We start from the raw sequence: 9,822 nt of genomic DNA, 5'->3' as shown, positions 1-9,822 counted from the left end.
CCATTTGCCATCTGCCATTTTTGATCGTGCCATCTTCTGGGCAAGTACTACGTTTGAGGTTCGAAAAAGATGCATAAGCGATCCCGACCTATGCAAACAATAACAAAGACGAAACACGCTACAAGAGCACCACTAGCTGCATATCTGCTATAAAAGTAAATATTTCCAACAATACATTATCTTTTAGTATGCACCGTTTACTTGCCATACATACACACACACAAGCAAAAAAAAACACGCCATAATGAAGAAAACCGCGAAAAACAACGATAAACGAACCGGCCTCCGAACTCCACTTGCCACTTTTACACGCCAGGGCGCGCGGCACATTTCGGCGCGACATCTGAATCGCGCTGTGTGCGTCTTGTGTGTCCCTCCTGTGTCCGTGTCTTTTGCGCTGTTTAAAACAAGTATGCAGCACCAACTAGCCCGCACGTCTACCCTTGTAGCCTTCATTTAAACCGCTTTGAGCGGGCGCTCGAGGCCGCGCTTCCGCAGGACTGTTCCGCATAGTGTAGTCGATTTTTCTGTGCCAAAATTCCAAATTTGATTTTTGGTGGAGGGTTACCCTACCATACTCCCTTAAAAACGCACTGATATCATTGCCTTCAATACCTTTGATATTACTTTATTCATCGGGCGCACACGTCCACAAGACAATAACGATAACACGAGGGGATCGCATTCCAGGATTCCACCACGCAATTGCATGCTTCAGCGTTAAAGTGGGTATTACGAGATAGTAACTAGGGCCACATAGCAAACACGCGTGCAGATATTGAGCCAGGTGATGGCAACAGAAGCATATAGCGCAAGTATCGCAAACCTTCGTGATATTGTTGAATTGGGCATTTGAATGCTGTATTTTCTGCAAGGTACAAAGTTCCGCTTTTTGGCATGTACAGTGTATACATGAAATTATGGTGCACATAATCCTCCATGTTTTTCGAATATTTTTCAAGCATTGTTCATTCGTCACTGACAATGACAGTGCCTTCAGTTTTAACACCTTTCTACACAATATTTTCTAAAGTATTTTTTATGTATTTTACAGAGTTCCATGATTGGAAAGGACAGGAGGAAGCGAGCCAGGTGTGCAAGTTCGTAATATCCACAGGTGAAAAAAGGCTCACCAACGGATGTACGAGGACCTACTACGCTTGCAACAGGTCAGGAGTGGCACGACCAGGTCGAGGCAACAAGACTCGTGCGATGAAAAGTCAGGGAAGCTGCAGGAGCGGCAGGACATGCCTTTCTTTTCTGATCTTTACTAGAGACGAGGGTACTGTCAAGGTATCGTACCAAAGGTCGCATTATGGGCATGATGCAGATGTTGAACACCTGAGTATGACTGACCAGGAAAGGGCAAGCATTGCGGATGACCTTTCGAAAGGAGTGCCCATGAGGACAATATTGAAGAAAATAAGAGAATCGGTGACAAGCAAGCTAACTCCTCTGCATTTGACAAATCGCATGGACTTGCACAACATCAAGCGGCAATATAACCTCACAGTTCCTGAAAGATGTCATGATAATGATGCTGTGAGTGTAAGCATATGGGTGCAAAGCATGAGGAACAAGGGGCAACCTGTTCGCTTGTACAAAGAGCAGGCAGTTGTTGACCCAACGAATACCTTTAGTACAAAAGACTTTGCTCTTGCCTTAATGACGGAGCCACAGGAAGAGCTGCTGAAAGTTCTAGGTACAGGAACAGTCTGTGTTGATTCCACACATGGAACAACGGGGTACCAATTTGAACTGGTGACTGTTCTGGTGCTGGATGAATATGGAGCAGGATTGCCTATGGCTTACTTCATCTGCAGCACGATTAATGAGAAAAACCTATCAGCATTCTTTGAATCCCTGAAGTCCTCCACAGGAGCCCTGTCAGCTAGAACTTTCATGACAGATGATGCATCCGAATACTTCAAGGCCTGGTCAACAGTCATGGGCCCACCTCAACATCGACTACTCTGCACATGGCATGTGGACAAAAACTGGAAGCGAAGGATTTCTGAGAAGATAAAAGGAAAAGAACTCGCAGTAGATGTTTACCATGCTGTTCGTACACTGCTAGAGTGCCCAAAAAAAGACGAAGTGGCTGAGCTTCTCGAGTCATTTCTTGCCAACAAAGATCCCAGGCTTCAGGAGTTTATTCAGTACTTCAGAGGAAATTATGCTCACCGCCTGGAGATGTGGGCCTACAGTTTTCGAACTGGACTTGGCATCAACACAAACATGTATCTTGAAAGGATGCACAGGACTTTAAAGCATAGTTTCCTGGAAGGTAAGAAGAATCATCGTGCTGACAGGCTCATCACTGCACTGATGGACATGACATACGAGTCTTTGATGAAGAGAGTACAACACATTGTGAAAGCAAAGAGAACGAGCAAGATGAGCCGGATCGAGAAGCACCACAGATCTGCTGTGGCAATTACTACGCCTGCCAAGAGGAATGAAGATGGAACATGGACTGTGCAATCCCAGTCCACAAGAGGCCTCACATACAGGATTTCAAAAGAGAAAGGTAGTGCCTGCTGCCCTCTGAAGTGCAGCGAGTGCATGGTGTGTGTGCATAGCTATTCATGTGATTGTGAGGAGCACCGAATGAGCTTGACGATCTGCAAACACATTCACTGTGTGGTCATCGCTGGCGCACCTGAAGGAAGAGATCAGAAGATCCTGAAAGCTACTGAAGCAGTGTCATCCAATTCAAAGGCAAGCGAGGCTTTCCACATTTTGGAAAGTGTTCAAACAGCAGAAGCCTCTACAAGCATGACAAAATCTGACTTGGTCTTGGCCAAGATGGAATTGCTCAAAGAGTATGTCGCAGAGCAAGAAATTCCTCAAGAAGTGCACAACAAGGCCAGCAAGCTTTTGGACCCTGTACTGAAGATTTATGAAGGCACTAAGAAGCAAGAAATGCCCCACACATCAAGGGAGCCTGCAAACAAGAAAATCGAACACCAAGTCAGGTTTCATTCCACTAAGAAGCAGAGGCTGTCCAGCTCAGGTACAAGTTTTTCAAAGCCAACTGAGCTTCAGAAGGAGAACATAAAAAAGCAAATCCTTAACAGCAATGATGAGGCAACTGTTATAATAACATCTCCAGGACACAACTACATATGAAAGATGAGATCGACTCTATGGCACTCTCTTCTGGTTTACAACCCGTCTACAAGTTCATCTGTGTACTTATAGACCTCACCTATGAGGTGTGCAGCTGTCTCGAACCAGATGGATGGTGTGTGCGTTAGAGCGCGAGAGGCACCTCCATACTGGCCATATATGCTGCAGGTAAGTATATTTTCCTTTCAGCAGCAGCTTTGTGGTACCAGTAGGATGGTATGTGCGTTAGAGCGCGAGAGGCACCTCCATACTGGCCATATATGCTGCAGGTAAGTATATTTTCCTTTCAGCTCAGTGTGTTGCACACTTAAACAACTGAAGCGAAACCTACAGCACAATGGTTTCTCTGCATCTGGCTTAGCCAGACCATTTTTTTCTCTCGGCAGAACCTGACTGCTAGAGAGCGCGTCTCCCAGGTGGCGGATAGGGAGGCTCTTACCAAGCACCTGAAGTGTGCAGCTTGCAAAAGGCACAATAAGTTTGATTAAATGAGGGAACCTTCTGACATGGTGTGTCTTATAAGTACAGAGTGCTCGGTAAGAGTGGTGCATGCACCCGCGGACCAACAGGGGTTTCACTGCCTTGACACATTCCCCACCTGTACATGCTTCCTTTTTCCTCAGGTCCATGGCTACACATTGCTGGCAATTCACAAAGTTGCTGTTAGGGTGCAACTTGATGCAGACATTTTCTGAACAACTCTGCTAAGTGGCACATGGTACTATTATGCGCTGTCAAATAAGAGTTCAGTGTGTGCAGAGCTAAAAGCGACGACTGTTCTAATTTGCGCTGTTGTGATTGTCTTTCAGGTGACAAACAACCAAAGAGACGTGAAGACAACATTGATGGCCTTTCATGATTGTACTGAAGATGTCATTAGCATCAGTTATTGAAATACTTGGAAGATCGCAACTTATACTATGCCTTACCTTTCCTTCAGATTCTAGTATATTGCAATCTGCCTGTCATAGCACAGAAATAAACCTATATTTATTTTGTTCCTGCAACTGCGTTGTCGTCCAATCTCTTTGCAGGTACATGCATCCAGAGATTTGAATTCATTACCAGCATTGTCTGGCGTGCAGTGCAGAAATAAACAAAGCTGCAACACTTTTTAAAGATGCATTGTCACCACAAGCAATCGTAAATTATTTTTCCACTAAAAACAATCTATACATTGTAGATTGTTTACATATTTTCTTAAGCACCCACATAAATTAAAGTAGATAAACTGAGGTGTGACAACTGAACAGATGTGTGAATTGAGATATGGTTAAGTGAGTGCACAAAATAGACAAAGGGACCACAATAACACTGTTCATAACACTGCTCAAAATGCTATACTGTTGCAGTACTGTAGAATCTGCAGAAAGGGCCACACAGCATTTCACTGAGTTAATAGGTAAGATAGATTAGCCTGCATTCATAGTGACAGTCATTAGAACAGCTGCATGGCAAACTCTTTAAGAATGCATCCAAGTCATGAGAGCCTTTTTTTATTAAATAATTATTGCATTAGCACTGCACAAATATTTACTGTTTACATTACAATAGACTACATTGGTAACAATAGCTTGGATTATCATCTCCTGATATGCGTATACAGTTGAGCTTAAAGTGGTATAGACACAAAATTTTTGCTTACATCTTCTTTGAAATGATGCATCAAACATTAGTATAGACGGGTCATCACTTGACATTTGCCTACGGCCGCTAAATAATTTGTAACAATGTCACTAATTAGGTTACATTGTTCACGATACAAAATGTGTGATGCATGTTCTAGGTTTGGGCTAGGATTAGTGTAATGTATGCAAGTCATTTTTCATTTACAGGAGCTTATTCTAGATGTTCAATAAAGCCCAGGAAGGTGTTAGCAGAACACACAGTTATTCTTTTGATTCCATGACAGGTATGACTTAAGATGAACACCAAGATATTTATATCTTGTGATAAGCACGCTAATAGCTGTTATCTGGAAACTATCTGGAGGATATTCGGGCACTCTGTGAATGATGAATTCAGCATTAGAGACATTAAGGAGCAAGAAATTGTTTCATCGAGATGTGACCTTTAATATTAGCAGTCCATATGAGCAATCACACTGAGGTAAATCAAAGCATCATCAGTGAATAATCTAGTCATGCAGACAATCTTATATTACGTGTCGATCAACGACTGGTTCCATGTGATGAGTATAGGGTAAACTGTGCTTGATGACCTGCTTCAATTCGAACTTCCTCCCCCATAAAAAGTAATGCTGATATTCATATGCCCATACACACGCCCATGCCAATATTCATATGCCCATACACAGAGTGTTTAGCGTGGGAGAGTTGAGATGCAAATATGCAGCAGTATGCAGGCCTCCATTACATTTCTGCTACAAAACAGCTCGAATGAGTTCTGCACCAATTGCGTGAATTAATTATCAACTCTTGCAGGAGAAAATATACAATTTAGATTTCAACAACATATATCATACAAATGCTCACACTGAATTCGAAAATTTTGCTGAGGCTCTTGAGTCTGCCATATCGAAATGCACATTATGCACTACCCGTAGGTACGAACAATTCTTTGTGCCTGTGGATGAATCAGAACATACTTGAGGCTATACAAGAGAAGGATCAATGGTATCGTAAGTGGAAACGTCAAAAAGAAAACATTTGTTATTCAAACAAGTTCAGATCCTCCAGAAACTATGGAGTGGCATTAATACAGATGAGAAAGAAAGAATACAACTGTATGCTAATACAGAAAGCAGAAGGAAACTCCTGAAAAATGTGGGATGTGGGAAATAGCGTAATCGGTAGACAGTTAAAACAGCGCGTAGTTCCTGAACACATTGATGAAAACTCAGTTGATAGGTTTGATAATTCCTTCACAAACATTGGCCCTGAGTTTGTAGCTCATATCCCTAATCTACCATGCTCTGTTAATGACCCTTGTGTTCATGACACCTTCTTACCGCAAGCTGTTGCCGATTGTGACATCACAGCAATCAAGAAAACTCGTTGCAAACAAGGCAACCAGACATGACGGGATTACTTTGAGAGCATTAAAGAGAACATCCACCAACTTGCTCCACTCCTATCAACAATAATGGATCATGCAGTTTACGAAGGTATTTATGCAAATATTTTGAGGATCGCTGCAGCTATACCAGTTCACAAACAAGGATAGTAATGATTCAGGCAGTTACCGTCCAATCTCGGTTTTGAGTATCATTACCACTGTGTTCGAAAAACTTGTCGGAAAGCAACTAAATGACTACTTGGAGAGAACTAGAATCGTATCTCACTGTCAACAAGGCTTCAGAAATAACAGGTCTACATCTACAGCAGTAATGGCATTGTCTCAAGAGTTATGTTCATCTTTGCATAATTATGAAATGTCTGCAGCCTTGTTCCTAGACTTAAAGAAAGCATTTGATACTGTTAATCATAACATTTTAATTCACAAGCTAATGAAATATCTGCAGCCTTGTTCCTAGACTTAAAGAAAGCATTTGATACTGTTAATCATAACATTTTAATTCACAAGCTAGAGCACTATGGTTTTAGGGATTCCACTCTTGATTTCTTTACAAGCTACATTACTAACAGAAAACAATTTTTCCACATAAAACACTTAAAATCATCTCGACAGCCTGTGTGTGCTGGAGTGCCTCCAGAGGTCAGTCTTAGGCCCTGTGCTGTTGAGTGTTGCTTGCTAATACTTTGTTCACTGATCATTTATAACCAAGTTTCATGTTGGCATCTTCTGTTGCTGTAATAACAAATGTGTACAATTGGCCTATACTAGCTTCGGCTATTGACCCAGCAGTTTTTGCAAACGTTTTGTAGTATCTGAAGTTAAAAGAAAGTACATGCTCTGAATTAAGCATCTGTGATCACGACCACTGGTAGAGCCGGATCAAACAAGTGCATTACGTCACAAGTTGAAAGTAGTTGCTTCACTTCATGAAAGCTTTGAACTGCCTCAGAGTCCCAAGCGAAAGCAACGTAGTGTCACAAGAGCCTGCGCAGAGGCTCAACAACACCTGCATAGTGAGACCACAATTGGGACCACTTGTTAAAACCACTTGTTTTGAGGCGGCACCACTTGAAAACAAGTGGGACCGTTTGGAATCCCACTTCATATTTGGAATCATTGTCTATAAAGTGGGGACATTTGGAATCCCACTTCATAGACACCTCGAATTGCCATGAACTACTTAAGCGCACACTCCAAGGGAATGTTGAAAATCCGCTGCAGCACGAAGAGGCTCATGACTGAAAAAATGCAGATGCAGGAACCATTGGAAGCAAGCTGTTGTCAATGCACAGTGTTTAGAGTAAATGGTACCACAGGCCCACAAAGCGCAGATTTTGTTTAAAAAATCGGCCGTCTTGTTAGCATCAATGCCGCAGTGTCCAGGTATCCAGTGAAAGCGCATTTCTTTAACATGTAGTGGAATGAAAAATCTTAGAGAATGGCCCAGAAGAGCGTCCTTCGAGCCTTCGAGTGAGTCAGGACAGAAAGGCTGTCAGCAAGTATAATGACATCAGTAACGATGCAAGAGACCTTATCTATAGGGCCAACTGAACCCCTAGAAAATGAACAGCGAATATAGGTGTATAATCAGGGGCCCGAAACGAATAACTGCAATCTAGAGCCAATAGCTGCCTATAGGCGACTTCATGCAAACATTTAAAGCGAAAGCCTTTAATGGCTCTCGTTATCCATCCGTCCGCGAAATCTGTCACACAATGACGTCATCAATGGTATAATAACTGATATAACCCATATAGTCTTAGCAATTAAGAAGTAATTGGTGATTAGAAATTGCGCATTAGTTTGTAATTACACATTAATTTGTGAAGTAAATTAATAGCTCAAAACGAAACGTTAAAAATAAAAATAAATAACAATTTTAAAGAAACAAAAATAAAAAGGAAAAATTAACTTATGTGACAATGCAGTTTCAGAAGCGAAAAATTAAAAATAATTAAATAAAAAATAAAAGAAGCAGCCACAGTGGGCGCAGAAAGGCTTTCGCCTCGCGCACTTTACATCGCCAAAGTGACCACTGAATTTTAAAAAAAAGTGCCTCTTCGTACAAGCGATTAATCGCCTTTTCCCGGTTCGCCCTGCACCTTCGAGCAACAATTTCATCCTATGAAGTTGTCCGACGCAACGCCAGAAACGAGCTGATCACGAACAACAGTGTTCACGGAATTGTCGAAGTCGCAGTTCTACGCAGGTTCGCGTAACTGAGCAATGTAAACCTGCAGCTGACAGGCTCGCCAGGGTTCTGTAAACATATCTTGAACCGCGGTAGCGTTCCGTCGTGGCTGAGGACAGACGGTTGCAAGTGCTGAGCGCGGTTTGAAACGTATCTTCGCCTTTCGTAACTTCACTTATGGCGAATTCCACTGGTGGATCTGAAGTGAGGCGCTCGAATCGCAAAAGAGCGCCCCAAACCGCCTCGGAGCTGATCCGCCATTGGTCGGCGTATCAACCTTGTGAGCTCCGTTGGAACGGAGTTGCTCCAATCGACCAGCGGAATTCGCGCGGTCGGTCCAGGTCGACCAGTTGAACTCGAATTCGTCGTCGCGGAGCAAGAAAAGCTGCTCCAGCACGACCAGTGGAAATCGCCATTAATTTAGGTCCCTGCTCCTTCATTTTGCGCTCGTGGCAGGAGGCGTTAATTGCGGAACGACGCTGACCTTCGACGCCGCGCGACTGCAAAGGCATGGCTTTGCGCCGGGTTGCAGAAAACTCAGGCCAGACGCCTCTAAGTAGGTAGAAAACAGTGCCTTCCACTGGTTCCATGGTACTGGTGACTGGCCCGGTGTTTCTAGGAATGTACGAGGGGGCGTAAGATCCCGTGCAACTCATAGTAACTGTTTACCTCGTCGACACGTTGTTGTATTGTAGATGCAAGATCGAACGACACACCGGAGCGAGCGATGTCATGATGACGCCAAGTTTACGCCGAACCCCCCCCCCCCCCCTCTACTTTTCTTGCGTCACGTATACGTGGTGTCAAGAGACATGCATGTGACTGAAACTCTGAAGAAGCGAAACTGAAAGTAAGACAACCGAAACTGAAAATAAGAGAAGAGAAACTGAAACTGCCTCACAGTTCATTGCCTGATGGACACATGCAGTATCACGTATTATTTAACGTCTTCATAAAACCGCTGTTTGTTCTTCTATAGGATTAGCAGCATTAGTATATGTTTGCTATTAATGACACCCAGGTAATGAACATGATTTACCAACTTAAGTAGTGTTGGTTCTGGTGTAACACACGAAAAATTTATAGGCATGCCTTTGTGTATACGCCAGAAATGAAATTGTGAAGCAAGCCTTGAAACTGCCTGTGCATTTCTCATAAAAAAAAAGAAAAACATTATCTTGTTTTCAAAGCATGCGTGTCATCTATATCAGATGTGACTAATGTTGAGCTATAACTTTAAATGGCTCATGCTGGCTGCCATCAAAAATCACTTTTTTTTTATTCAACAAACCTCATAACTCATTTCTGTCACGAAAGCAACGAAATGCTTCACTTATATCTCATTGCTTTGGTGCAGTCATGGTTCATTATGCAATGTAAAATCTGATTCACGAATATTTTTGTTACTTGTTGCACGATACGTTTGTTCCTGAAATTCAGCACATCCACCAGTATTGCGT

General features: G+C 42.7%; 1 long non-coding RNA gene across 1 annotated transcript; it reads left to right on the top strand.

Annotated features, from left to right (window-relative positions):
• Positions 1–3,407: 3,407 nt before the first annotated feature.
• Positions 3,408–4,139, top strand: LOC144111517 (uncharacterized). Its single transcript, XR_013310073.1, has 2 exons — positions 3,408–3,850; positions 3,942–4,139. It is a non-coding gene; the product is annotated as an uncharacterized LOC144111517 (long non-coding RNA).
• The last annotated feature ends 5,683 nt before the right edge of the window (positions 4,140–9,822 follow it).

The sequence above is a fragment of the Amblyomma americanum genome, chromosome 11 (assembly GCF_052857255.1).
Source record: "Amblyomma americanum isolate KBUSLIRL-KWMA chromosome 11, ASM5285725v1, whole genome shotgun sequence".
In the NCBI taxonomy this organism is placed as follows: domain Eukaryota; kingdom Metazoa; phylum Arthropoda; class Arachnida; order Ixodida; family Ixodidae; genus Amblyomma; species Amblyomma americanum.
The sequence above is the reverse complement of the archived record's forward strand: the minus strand, read 5'-3'. Positions and strand labels throughout refer to the sequence as shown.